This window comes from Paramisgurnus dabryanus, chromosome 20, assembly GCF_030506205.2.
Source record: "Paramisgurnus dabryanus chromosome 20, PD_genome_1.1, whole genome shotgun sequence".
Taxonomy (NCBI): domain Eukaryota; kingdom Metazoa; phylum Chordata; class Actinopteri; order Cypriniformes; family Cobitidae; genus Paramisgurnus; species Paramisgurnus dabryanus.
Genome location: NC_133356.1, coordinates 26100294 through 26124072, shown reverse-complemented (window position 1 = coordinate 26124072; position 23779 = coordinate 26100294). Strand labels below are relative to the sequence as shown.

Genomic DNA, 23779 nt, shown 5'->3' with positions numbered 1-23779 from the left:
GCGTTCTGATTGGTTTATTTGACGTTACGCCCAAACCACACCTATGCATAATGAACCTACTTCAGACCAACCCCTTATTGATTTGCGCCCGGCGCAAGAGTTATTTCTCACGCCGGGAAAATAGCAACAGCGCCCAAGATCCGCCCACAAACTCACTTGCGCGTTGCGCTTCGCACTTGCGTTTCAGATCGTTAAAATAGAGCCCTCTATATTTTATATCAAACCCGTGCAAAACCCGCAACTTTATTTCCAAACGTATCATGTTTTTAAACTGCTCCAAATTCATCCGCTATGCCTTCACTTGAAAGGATCATTTATATTAGGGGTTCCCAATAAGTGCGTTGCACAGGGGAATAAGGTGGGTCGTGGAGGTACTTGTCTGTGCATTACACTTAAAATATAAAGTACAAACTGCTGTTGTTCATTAGTTCACGCGTTTATTGTGCTTGGACAGTGGATGTGCAAGCAGCGTCGTTACAATGCGGATAAAGCTTAATGGACGCATTTCTGGAGCCTGTCTGTCTACCTCAAATTTAACATATAATATATATATATATATAAATACTTTTGATTTTAGCTTTGATTAGTTTTAATGTGGAAATTGTGTTGAGCTGAGGAGACTATACAAGCAGTAATGAAGTGTGCAGTTTATTTTGAATGTTTATAAAGAATATGGCATGCAGTTGCCTCAAAGTTATAAAACATTAAAAAAACTTCGATGCAAAGTCGAATTAGCATTAATAATCCTAATTAGTTTTTTTTTTTGTAATTTTACCCGATTTATTTATGCAGCTAAAATACTTGCCGGAAGACTAAGATTTAACGGATATGAAATGCACAAATGAAATAGTAGGATTCGCTGTATAGCTGCCAGTTTCACCAACTCCATCACCAAAAATATATTTTTTAAATAGTTTCTTAAGCCTGTAGCATTTAATAGTTCGCAGCTGATGTCCCTTTGGAAAACATCATTACAAATCTACAACCATCAGTGTAATGATGTCTAATTATGTGAATGTTTTATTCTTTAAATATAAAAAATATTTGCCTACTTAAACACGTAGTGTATTGCAACTTTTTATTTTTATTTTATTTTTAGTTATATAGTTATATATAATGTTTCATTTCATCTGGAATGATGTCTCGAACCAGCATATTAGCCATAAAGGCAGCAAAGCCTATCTTTGTGGGGAAAACCTTTACACCAAACGAGAAAATGATCAGTTATAATTGTAATATCTTGATACCCTCGCACTTAGGTAAGGTTATAAAGTCACACTGCAATTCACAAAATGCTGCCAACCTGCACAGCTCCCCACGCAAAACAAAAAATAAAAAATAAAATATAAATGTTAGGTTTTGTTACTAGCCAATTCATATGCTTTTTGTGATCTTGCCTTTCATTTCCCTTTTGTCCACAAACATCATTGTAACAATCAAATTGGAATTTTTAAGTGGCAAATTATCCAAGAACACTTAGGGCCCTATTTTAACGATCTGAAACACAAGTGCGAAGCGCAACGCGCAAGTGAGTTTGTGGGCGGATCTTGGGCGCTATTGCTATTTTCCCGGCGTGAGAAATAACTCTTGCGCCGGGCGCAAATCAATAAGGGGTTGGTCTGAAGTAGGTTCATTATTCATAGGTGTGGTTTGGGCGTAACGTCAAATAAACCAATCAGAACGCTATCCAACATTCCCTTTAAACGCAAGGGCGCAAATTCCATGGCGGGTTGCTATTATTATGACGGATTTACCAGGCGCACGCCAGGAGCGGTTCACAGCCAAGGAGACCGACGTTCTTGTAAGAGCAGTCAAAGACAGAGAAGTTGTTTTGTATGGGGATACGAGAAACCCGCCCAAATCAGCGTAGGCTAAACAGGCGTGAGAGGAAATAGCCACAGTCTCATCAGCTGACATATCGTTGCGCCAAGCGCTACAATGATGTCAGGAGACGGGGGAATCCCAAGCTTGCCAGCATAAATTTGGAGCACGCCGTGTAACGGGAGGTGGATCTGCCTCAGGACCTGACGCCAGCAGAGGACATCGCTGCGTCCACCCTCACCGCTGAAAGGGTTTGGGGGCTTTGAAATCGGACCCAAGAAATGCAAGCAAGGTCCAACCCCAAATTACTCTTACAAATCAAGTTCATATACATTAAGGTTTCTTATGAAAACATTTTAATTATTATTTACATAAAATAAACGTAATACAGCCACACAATAAACTTATGAAAATATTTTAATCGTTATTTGCATGAGAATTTTTTAATGCAGCCACACAATAAATAAAAACTATCACCACAATGCTCACCACTATGATTCCCCTTATCTTGTGTATTAATATTTTTTAGTTTAACAATTTATGATTTGCAAAAATAACTGTTGCATCTGTGTAGATTAAGCAAAGTGTGTGCACGTTGTGCACGCTATACATTATGGTCAAGCATGCGCCCTTAAAATAGCATAATGAACAACGCGCAACGCGCCACTGACTTTAAACTTTTTTTTTCTGGTCAGTGGCGCAATTGTTTTTTGAAATTGCAAAATAGCATCAGGGATGGTTTGCGCTGGAACACGCCTCTTTTTTTGCGCTGAACCGCCCAGGGAGCACAAGTTCATTCCCTAGTTTGCCGACGTGCGTCTGTGGAGGGAAAAACCCGCTGTGCGCCGGAGCAAAATACGAATGATACATGCGTCACTGACAAAGTCAATTGCGCTGGGTGCAAGATAGGGCCCTTAATGTTTGTATAATATCTACACAATCACAGTCATGGCTGTTTGGAATTGCTTCATTTCACTATTTCACATTTTTACTTTCTTTACCACACATATACTTCTCATCTCCTTCTAAATCCTCCTTAGCACAACCACTACTACAATTTCCCATCTTTAGAAACAAAAATTCAACAATTTCTTTCTTTTTTTTAGGGATGCACCGAAATGAAAATTCTTGGCCGAAACCGAAAATGAGGAAACCAAGGCCGAAAAACCGAAACACCGAAATAAATTATTATGCCAATTATTAGTACAAATGCATTTATGGCTATCACTGTGTACTAACTTTACTAGGGGTGTGTGACAGATCACAAAACTCACGGTTCAGATTAACATTACAGTTTTTGAGGCACGGATCGGATTATTTTTCAGATCAGCAAAAAGGGGGTGGGGAAAATCTAATAACAAATAAAGAAATTACAAACATTTATAAAAAAGAACAAAGCTGCACATTAATAAGGGCTAACATTAGCATTAGGTACAGAAATCGAATAAAATGAGTCATAACACTGTCTTTATTGTATAAATTAAATATATTATTATTTTTAGAGCTATTTGTCTCTTTGTTAGACTTAAGTAGGTTAATTGAGGTTACTGTCTCTTTAAATAAGCAGAGACTGGTTTATGACTTTAATCTATACATACACTTAAGACATAAACAAATGTTTTTATTAGAAAAAGAATACTTTGGAGATAATTTTGTTTATATGTGCCCTGTCAATAACAGAAAGATTTTACGTTCGCTTGTTTGAGTCTCACTCGTCTGTGCAATATTGAGGGCACTTAAACGCGCGCGCACACATAGAACGAAGGCGAATCCCAAACAGCGCAGCATAAAAATGTTACGTTGTTTTTCATTGCTTTATTCGGCACATGTATGGTAATGAACTATACAGTATAAGACACATTTGCGCGACTCTCTCAAAAGTTTACACATCAAGAGTTCAGATCTTTGAAGGGCGTACTCATTGTGATGATCAGATGCAGGTCGCGTTTTCTGTTTGCGTCATCACAACATTTCAGCCGTATTGTTTCGGTGATAAAAGTCTTTCGGCCGAAAGCCGAAAATGCTCTTTTGGGCCATTTTCGGCCGAAAATTTTCAGTGGCCGAATATTCGGTGTATCCCTACTTTTTTTCTATTTCTTCAACTTTTCTTTCCCCGAGGAATTCTAAACCCCACCTCCTGTTTGTTTACACAGTGTGCTTACTTCAGCGTTCAACTGATTGGTTGTTTTGAACCTTCAGGGTTTCTATCCCTGTCGCTGTTTCAGTACACCAGGTAAATTCACAGTATATATATATATATATATATATATATATATATATATATATATATATATATATATATATATATATATATATATATATATATATATAGAGGTTTAGGTTCAGATTTTTTTTACGTCTTTTATTATATGAATACAGGGTTTATACAGAAATCCTTAAGTTAAATTTACTACTTTTTACTACCTTTTTTACTACCTTCAGAATATTTTTTAAAACCATCACGACACTGAATTGCAAGAGTTAATCAGCGACCTTTCTATTATTTACACAGATTTTGACATATATAACATACAAAAAAGAATTAAAGTGAAAAAAATTCTTCTGACTGAAATATTTTTCAGGCCAAGTCATATTCCTTTACCTAACACTTTATGTAGGCGAGACCAATAGCATTTTAAGGGGAGATTTTTTTTGCCATAAATTCCATATTGAAGTCTCATGTGGCATATAGGTAGCTGTAGTTTGCAGGGCATTTCAGATTAAGGCGAAACAGCTAAATAACTCACTATACTGTATAAAAAGAAAACATGAATATCACCACCTTTAATGAATCTTTGATTAATTATTTATTAATTGAAAATGTATTTATTTTAGCATTTACTAATCATTTTTTAATCAAAGTTGAAACTGATAACATTAGTGAATGCACCATGAACCACCATCAATTACTGTAATGACATAAACAAGAATTAATTAATGATTATATACTCTATATTTTTCATTGTTTGTTTATGTTATATAATGCACTTACTAATGTGAACAAATACAACTTTTTCATATCATATTATTCAGTAAACATAAACAAATAATCCAGGGTCTCTTCTGTTCACACAACAGCTTACAGTTACAGCTCTAATACAGTAACGTTATGTATGAATATAAACCCTGAACGAGTAACTCGAGTCAAACTCGTGTAGAATTCGCACAGGATGTCTGTAACCATAGTGACAGTTGATAATTGAATGACTGTACCTTTATAAACAAATTATTATGTTACAATAGAGGCAGCGCTGATGTGCTAGTTTATGCGCAATGTTTCTGCTGTTTACTTTCTTCTAAGACCTAAATGGTCGTGTTTATATGAGGATATTTGCAAAGACGGGATTTTTGAGGCATATGTGTTATTTAAGGCCAATAAAGCGGCAAAAATACGTTCAACACAAGCTCAATGAGAAACGAATGCGCGGCTAGCGTGCTCTTCTGACACAGAAACAGCGGACGCACTGTTGTTTGTGTTTGAATGGCTTAAAATCACTTGTTTTTAAACGGCTGTGCTTAAATATATGTTACGTTTTTGTGACCACACGCAAATGCAACTGCAAGAACCGACAGGTGGATGACATCAAAGTCCCACGAGAGCATTTCGGAAGCAGTCTCCTCTTATGATTCCTCGTCATTCGCTCTCAAGGGATTTGGATGTCATCTGCCTTTTGGTTGTTGTGGCGCCACATGAAGTTTACCCACGAGTTAAACAAACCCGTTGTACCAGCCACTGGCTATATCAGCATAGCATTAAAAAGCGTGCCGCGGATGATCAGTAACGTGAGAAATCATTTACCCCCAAAATACAGGACCCCTTACGTTAGTCATACTGTGCAAAGACACGCAATTACCTGGTTGGTTTTCTTAGCCCACGAACTGAAAGGCTTGCCAATCTTCATCATTTCGCTAAGCCAAGTCAATCGTCTTTTACACCTTTATCGATCTTCAAAACATCGGAGCCTTCCTGCATTATAAGTTTGACCATGCTAGCTGAAATAAAGTTTTACCTCAGCTTAACGTGATACAGTCAGATGGATCCGGTCCGTAGTGATTACAGAACGCTTACAGCGGAGAGAGGAACGTGATTCGGCTCCACTCCAGGCTTTGATCACATCCCAGAGACGAAAGATCTTTGATTATTTGCCCAGATATGCAGGTGATTTGAACTAATTTCCAGGCATCATAACGTTACAAAAAGCAATCGAAAATTTACTACCTCGACAGATGACGCTTACTACTTTTTACTGGCCTTAATTTGGCATAATTTAATTTACTACCTTTTACTACCTTTTACAACCCCGCGGAAACCCTGTTTACATTGTGCAAGCATCAATTACACCTTAGCTCTGAAATGATTGACAGATTACATGGCCATTGCTGAAGGGTTTAAGCACGTGTGAGATTAAACGTTTAGTGTGCCACTAGAGCCTCTTGAGGACATAAAACCTCACAATCTCTCAATAAAGTTTTTTTTTTACTTCCTATAAACAAGCTTTAATGAAACTATATTTCTTATTAGTATAACAGCGCTATTCATTCCTACCAGTAAAATAAAGTCAACATAAAAATCACACCATAATAAAGGTGGAAATGGGATGTCGAAGAACTTTAAGTATTAAACTTGAGTTCTTAACTCATCCTATTAGTTATACAGATAAAAAGATACCATACTTTTTGGGGCTTGTTGAGGAGAGATTACACTTTTAAAGTGTTCTGCCTTACATCATAACTCATGAATGACAAACGGTTAAAAAACCTAGACATACACTGAATTAGAGATAGGGACCAGGACATCAGAGACCAGAGTTGGACCACTGTGACATAGGACAGTAAGCAACCAGTAAGCTCTCAGCGCGTAGCTTACTATAAACTCATCAAATACTTTTGCTGATAATCTGCATATATACATACATATACATACAGAATACACACACACACACACACTTATTGTGATTTAAACAACATACCAGGATGTTATTTTAATGCTTAAACACTTTACTTTCATCTCAGTGACTGTAAAAAAAGACGCTTAAATAAAATCGGTTTTGTCTCTTTAAGTGTATTGTTTTTATTTAAAGTCAAATGCAAACATTCTGTGACATCATCACCTTACAGGACAGCTGCTGTTTTTCAGTAAAAACTTGCAGATAGTTTGGTGCTCTGTAATTTCAGTTCAACTTTTCAGAAATCGGACAAATAATGGAAGGACAACGTGTTGATAGTGATGTGTTTGAGGTAGCGATCAATTCTATTGAAACGCTATTGAAAACCATGAAGAAATCCACATCTGAACACGCTGTTCAGGTAGGACAGGTGGAGAAACAGGAGATCGGTGTGCTCACCAGACCTCTAGTCACAAAGTTGTGGTCGGTCCCAGGGCATTACGCTGGTGATAAACCAACACGAGCCAGAGATCAAGCTATGATCCAAGACCTGAAGATACGTGAAATGCCACTGGTTACAAAACTCCAACCAACAAAAGACAAAAAGGTAAACTGAATCTCTGACCAGATTCTTGATTAAATAATAAACTATAAATTAAATTAATGTTTTGTTACTTTGTAGTTCTTCTTATATTTGTTTTTGCTTTTAATGTGAGTATATCTGTATATTTTTGACAGAAACGCTTTCAAGCTTTTATGCGTGAGCTGAGACAAAGGACGCAGGTGCAACCAAGACAAAGTACCCCATGGGCCTTTGAAATGGATGAAGAGCGATCAATTCTATTGAAACGCTATTGAAAACCATGAAGAAATCCACATCTGAACACGCTGTTCAGGTAGGACAGGTGGAGAAACAGGAGATCGGTGTGCTCACCAGACCTCTAGTCACAAAGTTGTGGTCGGTCCCAGGGCATTACGCTGGTGATAAACCAACACGAGCCAGAGATCAAGCTATGATCCAAGACCTGAAGATACGTGAAATGCCACTGGTTACAAAACTCCAACCAACAAAAGACAAAAAGGTAAACTGAATCTCTGACCAGATTCTTGATTAAATAATAAACTATAAATTAAATTAATGTTTTGTTACTTTGTAGTTCTTCTTATATTTGTTTTTGCTTTTAATGTGAGTATATCTGTATATTTTTGACAGAAACGCTTTCAAGCTTTTATGCGTGAGCTGAGACAAAGGACGCAGGTGCAACCAAGACAAAGTACCCCATGGGCCTTTGAAATGGATGAAGAGCGATCAATTCTATTGAAACGCTATTGAAAACCATGAAGAAATCCACATCTGAACACGCTGTTCAGGTAGGACAGGTGGAGAAACAGGAGATCGGTGTGCTCACCAGACCTCTAGTCACAAAGTTGTGGTCGGTCCCAGGGCATTACGCTGGTGATAAACCAACACGAGCCAGAGATCAAGCTATGATCCAAGACCTGAAGATACGTGAAATGCCACTGGTTACAAAACTCCAACCAACAAAAGACAAAAAGGTAAACTGAATCTCTGACCAGATTCTTGATTAAATAATAAACTATAAATTAAATTAATGTTTTGTTACTTTGTAGTTCTTCTTATATTTGTTTTTGCTTTTAATGTGAGTATATCTGTATATTTTTGACAGAAACGCTTTCAAGCTTTTATGCGTGAGCTGAGACAAAGGACGCAGGTGCAACCAAGACAAAGTACCCCATGGGCCTTTGAAATGGATGAAGAGCGATCAATTCTATTGAAACGCTATTGAAAACCATGAAGAAATCCACATCTGAACACGCTGTTCAGGTAGGACAGGTGGAGAAACAGGAGATCGGTGTGCTCACCAGACCTCTAGTCACAAAGTTGTGGTCGGTCCCAGGGCATTACGCTGGTGATAAACCAACACGAGCCAGAGATCAAGCTATGATCCAAGACCTGAAGATACGTGAAATGCCACTGGTTACAAAACTCCGACCAACAAAAGACAAAAAGGTAAACTGAATCTCTGACCAGATTCTTGATTAAATAATAAACTATAAATTAAATTAATGTTTTGTTACTTTGTAGTTCTTCTTGTATTTGTTTTTGCTTTTAATGTGAGTATATCTGTATATTTTTGACAGAAACGCTTTCAAGCTTTTATGCGTGAGCTGAGACAAAGGACGCAGGTGCAACCAAGACAAAGTACCCCATGGGCCTTTGAAATGGATGAAGAGCTCCTGAAAGAGCAGTCAGATCAGAAGAGATCCAGACACTAAAAGTGTTATTTCTTTGCATTGTAAATAGTTCCAAAGTGTGTATTTTATATAAGTTTTATTTTTTTGTGCATTTTAAATATATTCGTATGTGCTTTGTTAAAAATAAACTTTTCCTAGTTTTACAAACTTTTGCCGATCAGAATTCATTGACATTATTTTTGGGCTGCAGTTAGACCTAACTGAATTAAAAATATTTTTTTTATACATTATACATTATGGTCCTTTTAGGCAGCATTATGTCTTTTAATTGTACACTTTTTAATGTAATCAATAAATACAAGGTAATATGCTCCATTCTCCTGGGGCCGGTTGCACAAGTCCTTCGTCAGCCTTGGCTACATCCGACATTTAAAAATGTAAAATATTTACGTCTGTTGCACCATCTGAAACTACGACCAGACGCAGCTACGCTCGGCGTACCGCTGTGATAAATTTGACATCATTTGGGTTTACTATGGTAAAAAACATACACTTACTGCCACCAGCTAATAGATGACATATAGCTTCATGGCTTTCCTCATGTTTACCAGTGCGCTCTCCCTCAAGATGCGCGAGTCACGTGCAGACCCATCAAACACATTAATGAAAGCCTTTACTGTTTGCACAAAAGGTATAATACCCAGTCAACACGTGAGATCACACGAGATCACAGTGAATTCACACCATTCTCATTCTGTGATAATTCACAGTGTGGGCTATATTTGAGCTTATTGTGAATTCAGAAAGTTGAGTTTAGGGGTGCACGATTCAGAAAATTTCACGATTCGATCCGATTCCGATTATTAGGCTCAAGATTCGATTCAAAATCGATTTTCGATTCAAAAACGATTCTTGATTTTAAAAAACTATTCACAGTATGTAAATGTAGTTTACTTCTTCCTATGTGACAATGTAGGAGATATACAATTTTAAAGAAAAAAAACACAACAAATTAAATGTAGTTTGATATTACTTTATGTCTTTATGCAAAAATAAAAACTGATAAGAAGCAATTAGATGAACCCTTTTATCAAACTCTATTAAATATAAATAATATAATATGAATGATAGACAGTGCAGGTCTATAGATTATAAATGTGACTGGTGTTATAATGGTTATTATGTCTATTAGATAGAGCAGAAGCAAGGAAAGTCCCTCTCTATTTCTGTCTTGCCAATTAAAAAAAAGCTAAATCCACTCATTATTTCAGATTCAAAAGTCTACTTGCTGTCCCAGTGACAGGGGACTTTACATTACAGCTTTGCGTTTTGTAAATCTTGAGTCAGCTTGAGCTTTGCTCGTTCAGTGCAATAGATTTTGGAAAAGATATGGTTTATTAATAATGTTAGAAAAGAGCCAGTTATCGCCATAGAAACCACAGGCACGCTGAAACTGCACGCGAGCTTTAGCACGGTAGCGCTCACGGTCATTCTCCGATCGACTCGGGTTTTACTCACTAATCAGACTCGGGACCCGAAGTAATTTAACTTTGACTGACCCGGACCTGGCTGACCATTTCAAATACAAACCCGGAACCATACGGTCCGCGGGTGCTCCGTGAAGTCCTCTAATGGTAAAACTCTGCTCAAGTTCAGAAACATGAAGGATAATGTGACACGAGCTTGTTCGCGTCGCATCCCAATTCATTGCGAAACAGAGAGCACGTGAACGGACACCGAGCTCATCATGTCGCACACAAAATGTCATTATTAAAGAGTGTCATCATCACAGAAAAACAAAAAAGACTAAATTTGACGCCAGAAATACTTGGGCACTTGTTAATATAACTAAGCACAGCACCCAAGTAAAGTCAATGTGTGGGAAACACTGTGACAAGAGTGTGCAGGCGTCAGAGTGAATACGACGCGGCGTCATCTATGGGAATACTGAGATAAACTCATTTCAGGACAATAGTAAAACGGCATTACAAAAAAAAATTTGAATCGATTTTTGGAATTCTATGAATCGATTCAGAATCGGCAAAGCTTGAATCGCGATTCAAATGTGAATCGATTTTTTTGCACACCCCTAGTTGAGTTCATGGTATGAGCACACTTTGAGTGTACCATAACCTCACATCGTGACCATAGTATGAGTGATTGTTGGGGTGTTGCAGTGATAATTGCCATGTGCGTTTTTGTGTGTGTTCATGACTTGCAGTGGATGGTTTCACTACTCAGTGGAGGGGTTAAATGCAGAGACAATCATGTCTCCTTCACTTTTTTATTGTTTGTATCTTATTTGCAATTAAACACTGACGTCTCTGCGACATGTTTCCAATTAGCAACCGCTAGAATATTAGTTCTCTGAGCGACAACCGGTACTTTTCTTACCATGTGCTTTATGGGTAGTATGAGCTCCCAGTGAGTGTGCAGTGACCTCATATGGTGACCTTAATATATGAGCAAACCGTGAGTGCGCTTTGTGGTTACAATTTTAGCTCACTATAGCACACACATTGTGACAACATTTTGAGGATCTTGTAAGCTCATGGTGACTTCACTGAGAGATCAATGTGTTGACTGGGTAGTTTGCAGACTCATTATAACAGGTCAAGTTTCAAACAAAATTAAATGAAAGCTTTTAATAAGTTCTCTACACTGTCTTTTTAAGTATTTATGTATCTTATTATATAATTCATTGGCGGTCTCTGTACCATGCATGAAAGCACATTGCTCGCGTATCTAGACGTGCCCATGTCTCGTCACATTTCATTATTTCTATTTTTGCCATAGAAAAAAAGTCAATACTTTATACTTACACCTACCCTTGACGTAAGTTTAAATCTCAGATGGTGCAACAGGTGTAAATTCTATGTCCGACGTAAAGCGCATTTTACGTCCAGAGTAGTCTTACAACTGGGTTTACGCCCAGCTGGTGCTATTTCAATTTGAGTACTTCATAGGTCTAAAAAACAAGTTTGTATCCAAACCGTTTATGAGCCCCATTCACTTCCATTTCCTTCACTGAGAGAGAACTTTCTGTTTTTATTCATCCAAAACTGGATTCTTTCTCGAAGATATGAGTGCACGTTATTGAGTGTGAGAATCTACCAGCAAAATCGGCGTCTATGGTACATGGTAAAATCATTGTAACTTATATGATATGATACTCATTTACAAATCAGAAGTAATCTTAGCGCATCTTGCGTCAAGTTATGGAAGGATCCCTCTAGATCGTCGACTTAATAGGATTAAACTAATTCAATAGTTCAACTTTTCACATACACCCCGACCAGTTAACCTTAGGGGTCAGACGTCTTGACTCTTCGTTTAAAACAATCGTCAAAAAGTGGGTGGAAGGGGATCCGTCGACTGCAGACTTGTTATGGATAGGTTAATTAATACGATCATCCCCGCTTTCTATTTGGTGGATGGACCCAGTGCTATGATTTGACATATGTTTTTCTGTTGCTTGTTTTGAGTATAGTTTAGAGCAGGGCTAGTCAACTGGCGGCCCGCGGGCCAAGTGCGGCCCGCCAATCATTTTTATCCAGCCCGTCGGTCATCTTTGGCCGCTTCTAAATCGGAAGGCTGCAGCCTCCAAAGGCTACATTATCAAGTTTAAGTTAACTGAGCATTAAATTCACTAATTATAAGCATATTACAACAATTTACGATTAACTAAGAATAACAATCAACTTTATAACTGTTAAAATTCTGAAATAAGACTTAATGACGTATGCAGCCTGGAAATGCGACCTCCGGAGGCTACAGCCTTCGGATTGAGAAACGGACATTGTCTGATTTAAATTCAGCGTGGTTACTTTTACCTTTCCACTGTACATGACAAATGACATCCGAAAACACAGAAAGGGAATCAGAAAGGGGTTTCGTGGGGTGCCAACCATCTGCGGGTGCGTAATTATCCGATCGAACTCGAGCTTTGGATGCATTAAAGAAAATAAACTTATACGAATACACCGCATGATGTGACACGCCAACCGGAAGTGATGTATTTCAGTGCGTTCCAATCAAAACTTTGAGCAAAGTAAAAATTAGTAACTCTTTTTTGTTTCACTTTATCAGTAACACTTGAATACTTTAAAAACGACTGATTAATTTGAAGTAAATTATTAAGTATAAATATATATTCGTAGATTTAAGGTTCTTGCGCTGGATTGAGTTTCTCTCCCAAGACAGATTTACGCTTAAACTGCAATTTCATTATGACTGCCACTAGGGGGTGAGCTCCCGACAGTTATATCTGTATGTAATGTACAATGGAAAGGCGATTCATTAGGAGAAGACTGGCTATATGTTGTGAATACTTGACATTAGGGGTGTGCCATATCATACCGTTCACAATAATACCATTTGCGCCTTTCGTTTACACGCAAATAGAGACTTCGCCTCTGAAACAGATTATTTCTAAAAACTTCCGCCAGAGTGGAGATATTTAAAAAATCTTCGTATGCACGGCTGCATGTAAACTGAGATAAACGGATGTTTAGGCAGCCATCTTCACAGTATGCACCAGAGCTTTCACCTATGTCAAAAGTATGACATTAAATCGTTGCTGTTTTCAGGATTCTGATTGGCTTACGTGGGCTTGAGCTTCTCGTTACACCATATATACACGGGTACGTGTCAATGAACACTTTTCTGAAAACTGACATGTGTGCACAAAGTTATTTTTGAAACCGGAGAGGTTGAAATGTCTGTTTATGAAAATAGCCGTCCATGTGTAAACTTAGTCTAAATTTCTGCGGCAGCATTCCAAGGCATGAAGGCATCAAGGCATGTCCGAATCCAATGTTAGGTTTACTTTCTGACTCCTGAGATAGTGTCCCACAATTCTATGCTTGTGTGCGCATGCGGAATGTGATTGGTGGAGCCTGGTCGAGTTCGAAAGAATAAAATGGCGGCCAAGAAAGTGGCTGGAGCACAAATTTAGTGTAAATAAATGTATATTTTCACTTTTTTACACATTTTAATTGCATTTCTAGTGAGAAATTTGTATTGTAGTTTTCAAATGTGATTAGTTATCACAAAGGCGCTCTCTGTTTATATTTAAAAAAGGCTGCCTTCAAAGTGTGTCCGAAAGCGTTTCTCTTAGCTGCCTTTATGCCTCCGAAGTCATTGCCTCATGAGGCAGCGAGGCAACAAGTCAGCTGCCTAAGTTTTCGGACGCAGCCTCTGTAGGACACTGGCCCTGCAGGAACTGAGTTTAACACCCCTAATCTAAAATGTTTGAACAGAGAGCACAAACATGGGAGCAAATAATCAATGCTAATGTCAAGCCCAGTGCACTGAATGAGCAATCATTATATTAAGTTGTAATTTAATCCTGTAAATAATGTTGAATTTTCAGCATCATTACTCCAGTCTTCAGTGTCACATAATCTATCCGAGTTCATTCTAATATGCTGATTTGCTGCTCAAGAAACATTTCCAATCATTATCAAAGTTGATTGTCGTGTTAAAGAAATATTTTAGTGCTACCTTGTTACTGACACCAGTGGCCGTTATAGAAACTGCAGCCTCGGTGAGCACACTCGTACGAGCACGACCACAACAACCAGAGTTGCCGTAGAAACCACAGACTGTTCATTGAGATTACCCAGCATGTTAACAGATGTAAGAAAAGTTACAGTACTGTAAGGTTTTTGTTTGACAGACCATATTTTAGTAAAATGTTGCAGTGCTACTTTATATTTTCAACAGAAGTCTACTTCTAAAAGTTTTGTAACACTACACTGTAAAAAACACTCCCGACTCGCGACCTTTTTCATCACCATGCGTGCTGGAACTCTGTCTGACGCAGCCCCGCTAGCTTAGCACAAAGACTGGAAGTAAGTGGGTCCAGCTAGCATACAGCTCCCAAAATAACGCGAACATTTTTCTATTTATGTGTTGTGATTTGTATAGTCACACTGTGTACAAAATAGAGACACAGTCGATTGAACTGACTCATTTCAGCTGTTCTGTAACCGAAAACTTAAAGAGTTAACTCTGAATCGGTTGAACCTCCTTCATGATACGGGCCCCAGGTTGTGCTCAAGTATCTGTAATGTTTATAATCTATTTCATGTGTCTAAATGCATTTTCTCTTACAGTGGTTCTGGATCTGGCCAGTCCTGCAACAAAAGCCAGCATCAGTCTGGACCACACCAAACCAAAAGCACTAAAGCGACCCTTTGACTGCATCCGGAGGGGCAAAGTGGAGACAGTGCCGGATCCACAGCCTCCAGTCAGTTAGAGCAATCCTTCTTCAAAGGATTTCTCAGATCTGGCCAGTCAGTCGAAGGTGGTTAAATGTGGTCCAGAAGAACCAACATCACTTGAAGATTACCTCCGGAAAAAAAAAGATGTGGAGCACCATGTGATGCTTCCACACAGGGCAGATCAGGCACATCCTGATGCCACGGATAAAGCCAGTCAGCCTATTTCCAAGACTCATGTGAGTCTTGAAGGAACCGATGTGCATGTCGGGCAATCTAAATATCCGATGCGGCCAAAAATCCAGTGGCTAAAGTGTCCAAAATTCCTGGGCCTGAAAGTGCTGCTCAGCAGTGACAGAAAAAAAACGGGTAAACCAAGCCCCAAATGTCTTCTGCCAAAAGGTCCTGGTAAGAAAACAAAATTGACTGTACTCTCTAAAGCAATGTTTTTGTTTTCCATTTCATTGTTTATTATTTCTCTTGTTTACGGACTCTCTGTAAGTTCTCTGTAATTGTTTTGTTTTATTTGTACCTCTGCCTGTAGTTATCGTATTAAGTCTGTCAGGGTGTGTTTGATCCCTTTTCTACTCTGTGAATATGTAACCTCATACATTTTATTATTGTGTGTGTGTTTCAGAATCTTTTAATGCTGATTATAAGCTTCATGATCAAGATGGCATCAATAGCAATGTTGTCACAGGAATCCGCACAGCTGATGGCAAAGAGGTACAGTAGGGCACGCGTACTTATTTCAGCAAACATTGGGCGACCTTAAAAGTTTTGTGCGGTATCAGGGGTTTTACAATGTTTTATCAATGCTGTCTTTCTTTTTGCAGGTCACCATCAAGACGTTATTCATTATGTAAGTCACCAAAGCTAAACATGTCCAGTTAAAACTAGCCATAACATAACTAAGATTAACTAAAATAGATATTAAAGGCTACAAGCACTAGGGCTGGGTATCGATTCAGATGTTCCAGATCGATTCAATTTCAATTCACAAGCCATCAAAATCGATTCGATTTCGGTTCTCGATTCAATTTTCGATTCGGGTTCTCGGGTCGGTTTTTATACTCGATTCTTGATTCAACTCAATAAAAATAGATTTAATACAAATACTATATTAATAAAAAGAACAGTGAACAGAAGTTTACAAGTGGGAAATTAATTAAAAGATATTAAAAGCCACAACACTATCGTTGTCGTCTTGTTTGCGAAATCTAAAATGCTTCCATACCTCTTACTTTTTATGTGAAGGTGGCATCAACGTCGATGAAGCACCTAAAACCGCCATTTTAAGAACTGAATCAAAGAATGACAGGCTCCTTGGTAACATTGCTCAAGGCAAAATAAAAAGTGTGACATCTAGTGAAGAAGACTAGTAATTTGATTAACGTTAAAGGAATATTCCATTTTCTTAAAAGAAAAATCGAGATAATTTACTCACCACCATGCCATACAAAATGTTGATGTCTTTCTTTGTTCAGTCGAGAAGAAATTATGTTTTTTGAGGAAAACATTGCAGGATTTTTCTCATTTTAATGGACTTTAATAGACACCAACAATTAACACTTAACTCAACACGTAACAGTTTTTTTCAACGGAGTTTCAAAGGACTCTGAATGATCCCAAACGAGGCATAAGGGTCTTATCTAGCAAAACGATTGTCATTTTTGACAATAAAAATAACAAATATACACGTTTAAAGCACAACTTCTCGTTTAGATCCGGTCGTGATGCGTCAGCTGACCCTACGCAATACGTCATGACGTCAAGAGGTCACAGAGGACGAACGCGAAACTCCGCCCCAGTGTTAACAAGTGTTGAGAAAGAGGACCGTTCCTACGTTGTTGTATGTCAACTGATACTAATTAATGTCTTTGTGTCAGTTTATTGTTTACAATGGTCCGCAAATGTGCGTTTTATATATGTAACACGTGACCTCCCTACGTCACTACGCATTTACGTTAGGTCGCGCTGGACTGGATTTAGACGAGAAGTTGTGCTTTAAAAGTGTATATTTGTTATTTTTTTGTCAAAAATGACAATCGTTTTGCTAGATAAGACCCTTATGCCTCGTTTGGGATCGTTTAGAGTCCTTTGAAACTCCGTTGAAAAAAACTGTTAAGTGTTGAGTTAAGTATTAAATGTTGGGCTCTATTAAAGTCCATTAAAATGAGAAAAATCCTGCAATGTTTTCCTCAAAAAACATAATTTCTTCTCGAATGAACAAAGAAAGACATCAACATTTTGGATGACATGGTGGTGAGTAAATTATCTGGATTTTCTTTTAAGAAAATTGAATATTCCTTTAATCTTACGTTCAATGTATGCAAAAAAAATATGAAAAAAAAAAATTTATTCTGCTCTCTGGATATTGCAAACCGCTCCCTACAGAGGTGGCGCTGATGCTAAAATTAAGAGAAGCCCCTGAATGCCCTTATGTCATAAAAATGTATGACTGGTACGAGGAACGCACCTGGGTCATGCTTGTCCTCGAGTACCAAAGGGACTGGAAGGACTTGTATTCCTATATCGATAAAAAGGGAATGAAGGAAGACAAAGCTCACCACCTTATGCTTCAATTAGTAAGAGCAGATCAACACTGCTTGAAGCATGAGGTGCTTCACAATGATATCCATTCTGGAAACATCATGGTGGATCAAAGTGGTTTGCACCTGAAGTTAACAAACTTTAGGTGGGTCGTCTAGTCAAAAGCACTGGCTACACATCCAAACCACGTGAAGGTGAGCTGGAGTTTTTTAATAACATAGTGGAGCATGGAAACTTGCTTTTAGTGACATCATGATCATGTGACCTTGTTACTTCTCAACACAATGTTTTGCTTACAGGAGCTAAATGTTGCATTACACCGGAGGCCTTAACGAGGTTGCAATACTTGGCCATGCCAGCAACCGTCTGGGCCTTAGGTGTGGTGCTCTATGAGATGGTGCACGGATTTCCACCCTTGCAACGATAAGGCGTAGTAAGGATTACGGGACGCAATTTAACCATGAGTAAGTAAAAGACAAGAAGATTGCATTTTGTACATTTGACTCATTTGGCAGACAATTTTATCTAAAGCAACTTACAGTTCATTCAAGGTTTATATTTTTTATCAGTATGTCTGCTCCTCTCCCACAACCTTTTGTGCTGTAGAGTAAACCAATAGAAAAAAGTTTGCCGCATCGTCTGCCTTTTTGTTATATTATTTGTGGTCTGACGAACAACTTACTCTTAATAGGGTTAAGTTTGCCGTATCGTCTGCCTTTCATTATTTTGGTCTGACGAACCACTTTATTTTAACTACGGGGTAAGCATCGACCCATCCACTGCCTTTAATTATTTGGTCTGACGAACTAGTTAACTCTACTTACCAGAGTTAAACATTGCTGTACTGACTGCCATTAATTATAAGGTCTGACGAACTTCTTAACTCTTGACTAGTTGTATGGTCGATCGAAAACAAAAGAGCTCCATGGCCAAAAAAACAACTTGGTTTAAACAAATTTGTTAGGAAATATCTTGTTTTGACTATTGCTAGGAAATAACTAGTTTAACTCCCATAGAAACTATAGAAACCATCAGGCGACTAAGCTGGTTCCGGTGAAGCTAAACATTTTCCCCCCACCCCATATCTTCATCATGAGGTGACCCCCCTGTCACTAAAAGACAAAGTTCTTCTCATGACTCCATCCCACAGCATTTTGCCTGTCTAAGATTTGGGGAGTATAAGCTAATTTGTATCTAGGTTTACCTAGCAACTTCACTAGTTCACTGCTGAGTTTATTGTTGAATTTTATTGCTGAAGGTGTACCTAGTAGGACAGCATAAGGATCGTCCCATCTTGGTTTTAGGCCTGAGTGTTTTAATTTTTTATAAATCGTTTGCCCTGGCACAATATTATGTTGTCCGTAATTTTTCCAGCATCCTGAACCTGATTTTGCTTTTTTGTACTGCTTCAGTCAAAGCCATACAATATGTAAAAAGAGAATCTGACATTAGATTTAAATTTACTTCTGCAAGGTCTGAAGTTCCTGGCAGCTATGCCATTGAATCCCCAAATAGCCTACAGACTTCCTGACATACCTGGGCTGCGTTCTCCGATAACGTTGTCTCTTAGCGCGCTACGAAGACTCAAAAGGTACACCTTAACTACAGGTATACCTTTCCTACGTGTGTTCTCCGAACTATACCTTAGGATGTTGCTTAAGGTAAACCTTCTTAAGTTCAACCTTAGCGGGTGCTGTCCATGGTGGAGGTGCTGAATAGGTTGATATCGATTGCTCGACAATCAATTATTCACTTCATGTAATAGGTTTCGCTGCGTTCTGAGATAGCGGTGTTCTTTATTAAAGAAACATTTTAGAAATAGTTCAAGTTAAATGAATTAGGAATATCTGGTAAAAATATTTCAAACAACTAAATTCAACCTTCTATATTTTATATCAAACCCGTGCAAAACCCGCAACTTTATTTCCAAACGTATCATGTTTTTAAACTGCTCCAATTCATCCGCTATGCCTTCACTTGAAAGGATCATTTATATTAGGGGTTCACAATAAGTGCGTTGCACAAGGGAATAAGGTGGGTCGTGGAGGTACTTGTCTGTGCATTACACTTAAAATATATAAAAACAAACTGTTGTTGTTCATTGGTTCACGCGTTTATTGTGCTTGGACAGTGGATGCGCAAGCAGCGTCGTTACAATGCGGATAAAGCTTAATGGACGCATTTCTGGAACCTGTCTGTCTACCTCAAATATAACATATAATATATATATATAAATACTTTAGATTTTAGCTTTGATTAGTTTTAATGTGGAAATTGTGTTAAGCTGAGGAGACTATACAAGCAGTAATCAAGTGCGCAGTTTATTTTGAATGTATATAAAGAATATGGCATGCAGTTGCCTCAAAGTTATAAAACATTAAAAAAACTTCGATGCAAAGTCGAATTAACATTAATAATCCTAATGAGTTTGTTTTTGTAATTTTACCCGATTTATTTATGCAGCTAAAATACTTGCCGGTAGACTAAGATTTAACGGATATGAAATGCACAAATGAAATAGTAGGATTCGCTGTATAGCTGCCAGTTTCACCAACTCCATCACCAAAAATATATTTTTAAATAGTTTCTTAAGCCTGTAGCATTTAATAGTTCGCAGCTGATGTCCCTTTGGAAAACATAATTAAAAATCTACAACCATCAGTGTAATGATGTCTAATTATGTGAATGTTTTATTCTTTAAATATAAAAAATATTTGCCTACTTAAACACGGAGTGTATTGCAACTTTTTATTTTTATTTATTTTTATTTTATTTTTAGTTATTTAGTTATATATAATGTTTCATTTCATCTGGAATGATGTCTCGAACCAGCATATTAGCCATAAAGGCAGCAAAGCCTTTCTTTGTGGGGAAAACCTTTACACCAAACGAGAAAATGATCAGTTATAATTGTAATATCTTGATAACCCTCGCACTTAGGTAAGGTTATAAAGTCACACTGCAATTCACAAAACAGCCCTGAGGTGTTCTGCTTAGAAATGATAGAATTTGGGGGTGCCGAATTGTGTTTTTGAGAAGTTACGCATCCGCAAACAATTTATTTTGAATGTTTCCTAAAACCCCTCTCCCACCAATTTGCATTAAAATGTAAACACATTTGAAAAACTCCAAGCGTACGACACTGTGTATCTTTTTGACCAAAAAAGGAAAAGACTTTTGGATTTACGAATCAGTGTTAAAATGACTATTTTCCATCCATTCTCATTTCTCCTTTCTGGAGCATTGAATTTGAAAATCAGCTATGTCGGTGAGCTGTGAGTAGTTTGTCACCATGGATGACACATTTGAGCAGTAAGAGTTTCTGCCGTTCTTGCGGCCGCAACCGTAGCTGCCTGGTCAGCAAGGGTTTTCCCTTTAATTTCATCAGAATCTCCCTTCAGGTGGGCTTTTACCGCAACCTGTTACGGGACATCTCAGGAAACCTCTCTGCTGCCAACCTGCACAGCTCCCCAGGCAAAACAAAAAATAAAAAATAAAATATAAATGTTAGGTTTTGTTTCTAGCCAATTCATATGCTTTTTGTGATTTTGCCTTTCATTTCCCTTTTGTCCACAAACATCATTGTAACAATCAAATTGGAATTTTTAAGTGGCAAATTATCCAAGAACACTTAATGTTTGTATATAATCTACACAATCACAGTCATGGCTGTTTGGAATTGCTTCATTTCACTATTTCACATTTTTACTTTCTTTACCACACATATACTTCTCATCTCCTTCTAAATCCTCCTTAGCACAACCACTACTACAATTTCCCATCTTTAATAATAATAATAATAATTCCTTACATTTATATAGCGCTTTTCTCAGTACTCAAAGCGCTTTACATATGAACGGGGGAATCTCCTCAACCACCACCAATGTGCAGCATCCACCTGGATGATGCGACGGCAGCCATATTGCGCCAGAACGCCCACCACACCAGCTTATTAGTGGAGAGGAGACCGAGTGATATAGCCAATTAGTATGAGGGATGATTAGTAGGCCAATGGGCAAGTTTGGCCAGGATGCTGGGGCACACCTTTACTCTTTTCGAAGGACATCCTGGGATTTTTAATGACCGCAGAGAGTCAGGACCTCGGTTTAACATCTCATCCGAAGGACGGTGCTTTTTTGACAGTATAGTGTCCCCATCACTATACTGGGGTGTTATGACCCACACAAACCACAGGGTGAGCACCCCCTGCCGGTCTCACTAACACCTCTACCAGCAGCAACCTGGTTTTCCCAGGTGGTCTCCCATCCAAGTACTGACCAGGCTCAGCCCTGCTTAGCTTCAGTGGGCAAGCTGTCTTGGGCTACAGGGTGATATGGCTGCTGGCCTAGACTAATCAAAGCTTTCTTTAGAAACAAAAATTCAACAATTTCTTTCTTTTTTTTAGGGATGCACCGAAATGAAAATTCTTGGCCGAAACCGAAAACCGAAAATGAGGAAACCAAGGCCGAAATTACAAACATTTATAAAAAAGAACAAAGCTGCACATTAATAAGGGCTAACATTAGCATTAGGTACAGAAATCGAATTAAATGAGTCATAACACTGTCTTTATTGTATAAATTAAATATATTATTATTTTTAGAGCTATTTGTCTCTTTGTTAGACTTAAGTAGGTTAATTGAGGTTACTGTCTCTTTAAATAAGCAGAGACTGGTTTATGACTTTAATTTATACATACACTTAAGACATAAACAAATGTTTTTATTAGAAAAAGAATACTTTGGAGATAATTTTGTTTATATGTGCCCTGTCAATAACAGAAAGATTTTACGTTCGCTTGTTTGCGTCTCACTCGTGTGTGCAATATTGAGGGCACTTAAACGGGCGCGCACACATAGAACGAAGGCGAATCCCAAACAGCGCAGCATAAAAATGTTACGTTGTTTTTCATTGCTTTATTCGGCACATGTATGTTAATGGACTATACAGTATAAGACACATTTGCGTGACTCTCTCAAAAGTTTACACATCAAGAGTTCTGATCTTTAAAGGGCGTACTCACTGTGATGATCACGTCTGGACCGGACACAACCGCATGTGCCTCTGTGCGTACTTTAGCGCCTTTTTGCGGTTAAATACATCCACGCCGCATACATGTTGCTTCAGACAAGCATGTGCAGGTCGCGGTTTCTGTTTGCGTCATCACAACATTTCGGCCGTATTGTTTTGATGATAAAAGTCTTTCGGCCGAAAGCCGAAAATGCTCTTTTGGGCCATTTTCGGCCGAAAATTTTCAGTGGCCGAATATTCGGTGCATCCCTACTTTTTTTCTATTTCTTCAACTTTTCTTTCCCCGGGGAATTCTAAACCCCACCTCCTGTTTGTTAACACAGTGTGCTTACTTCAGCGTTCAACTGATTGGTTGTTTTGAACCTTCAGGGTTTCTCTCCCTGTCGCTGTTTCAGTACACCAGGTAAATTCACAGTATATATATATATATATATATATATATATATATATATATATATAGGTTTAGGTTTAGATTTTTTTTACGTCTTTTATTATATGAATATTAAGTTGTAATTTAATCCTGTAAATAATGTTGAATTTTCAGCATCATTACTCCAGTCTTCAGTGTCACATAATCTATCTGAGTTCATTCTAATATGCTGATTTGCTGCTCAAGAAACATTTCCAATCATTATTAAAGTTGATTGTCGTGTTAAAGAAATATTTTAGTGCTACCTTGTTACTGACACCAGTGGCCGTTATAGAAACTGCAGCCTCGGTGAGCACACTCGTACGAGCACGACCACAACAACCAGAGTTGCCGTAGCAACCATAGACAGTTCATTGAGATTACCCAGCATGTTTTCAGATGTAAGAAAAGTTACAGTACTGTAATGTTATTGTTTGACAGACCATATTTTAGTAAAATGTCGCAGTGCTACTTTATATTTTCAACAGAAGTCTACTTCTAAAAGTTTTGTAACACTACACTGTAAAAAACACTCCCGACTAGTGCTGAAGCGACCTTTTTCATCTCCATGCGTGCTGGAACTCTGTCTGACGCGGCCCCGCAAGCTTAGCACAAAGACTGGAAGTAAGTGGCTCCAG

The 23779-nt window shown here is 38.1% G+C and overlaps 1 long non-coding RNA gene and 1 pseudogene across 1 annotated transcript; one reads left to right on the top strand and one right to left on the bottom strand.

Annotated features, from left to right (window-relative positions):
- Window positions 1-7002: 7002 nt before the first annotated feature.
- Window positions 7003-8733, top strand: LOC135787645 (uncharacterized). Its single transcript, XR_010547143.2, has 4 exons — window positions 7003-7314; window positions 7446-7789; window positions 7921-8264; window positions 8396-8733. It is a non-coding gene; the product is annotated as an uncharacterized lncRNA (long non-coding RNA).
- A 13196-nt stretch (window positions 8734-21929) lies between these two features.
- On the bottom strand, window positions 21930-22046 carry LOC135787699 (5S ribosomal RNA; annotated as a pseudogene).
- Window positions 22047-23779: the final 1733 nt, after the last annotated feature.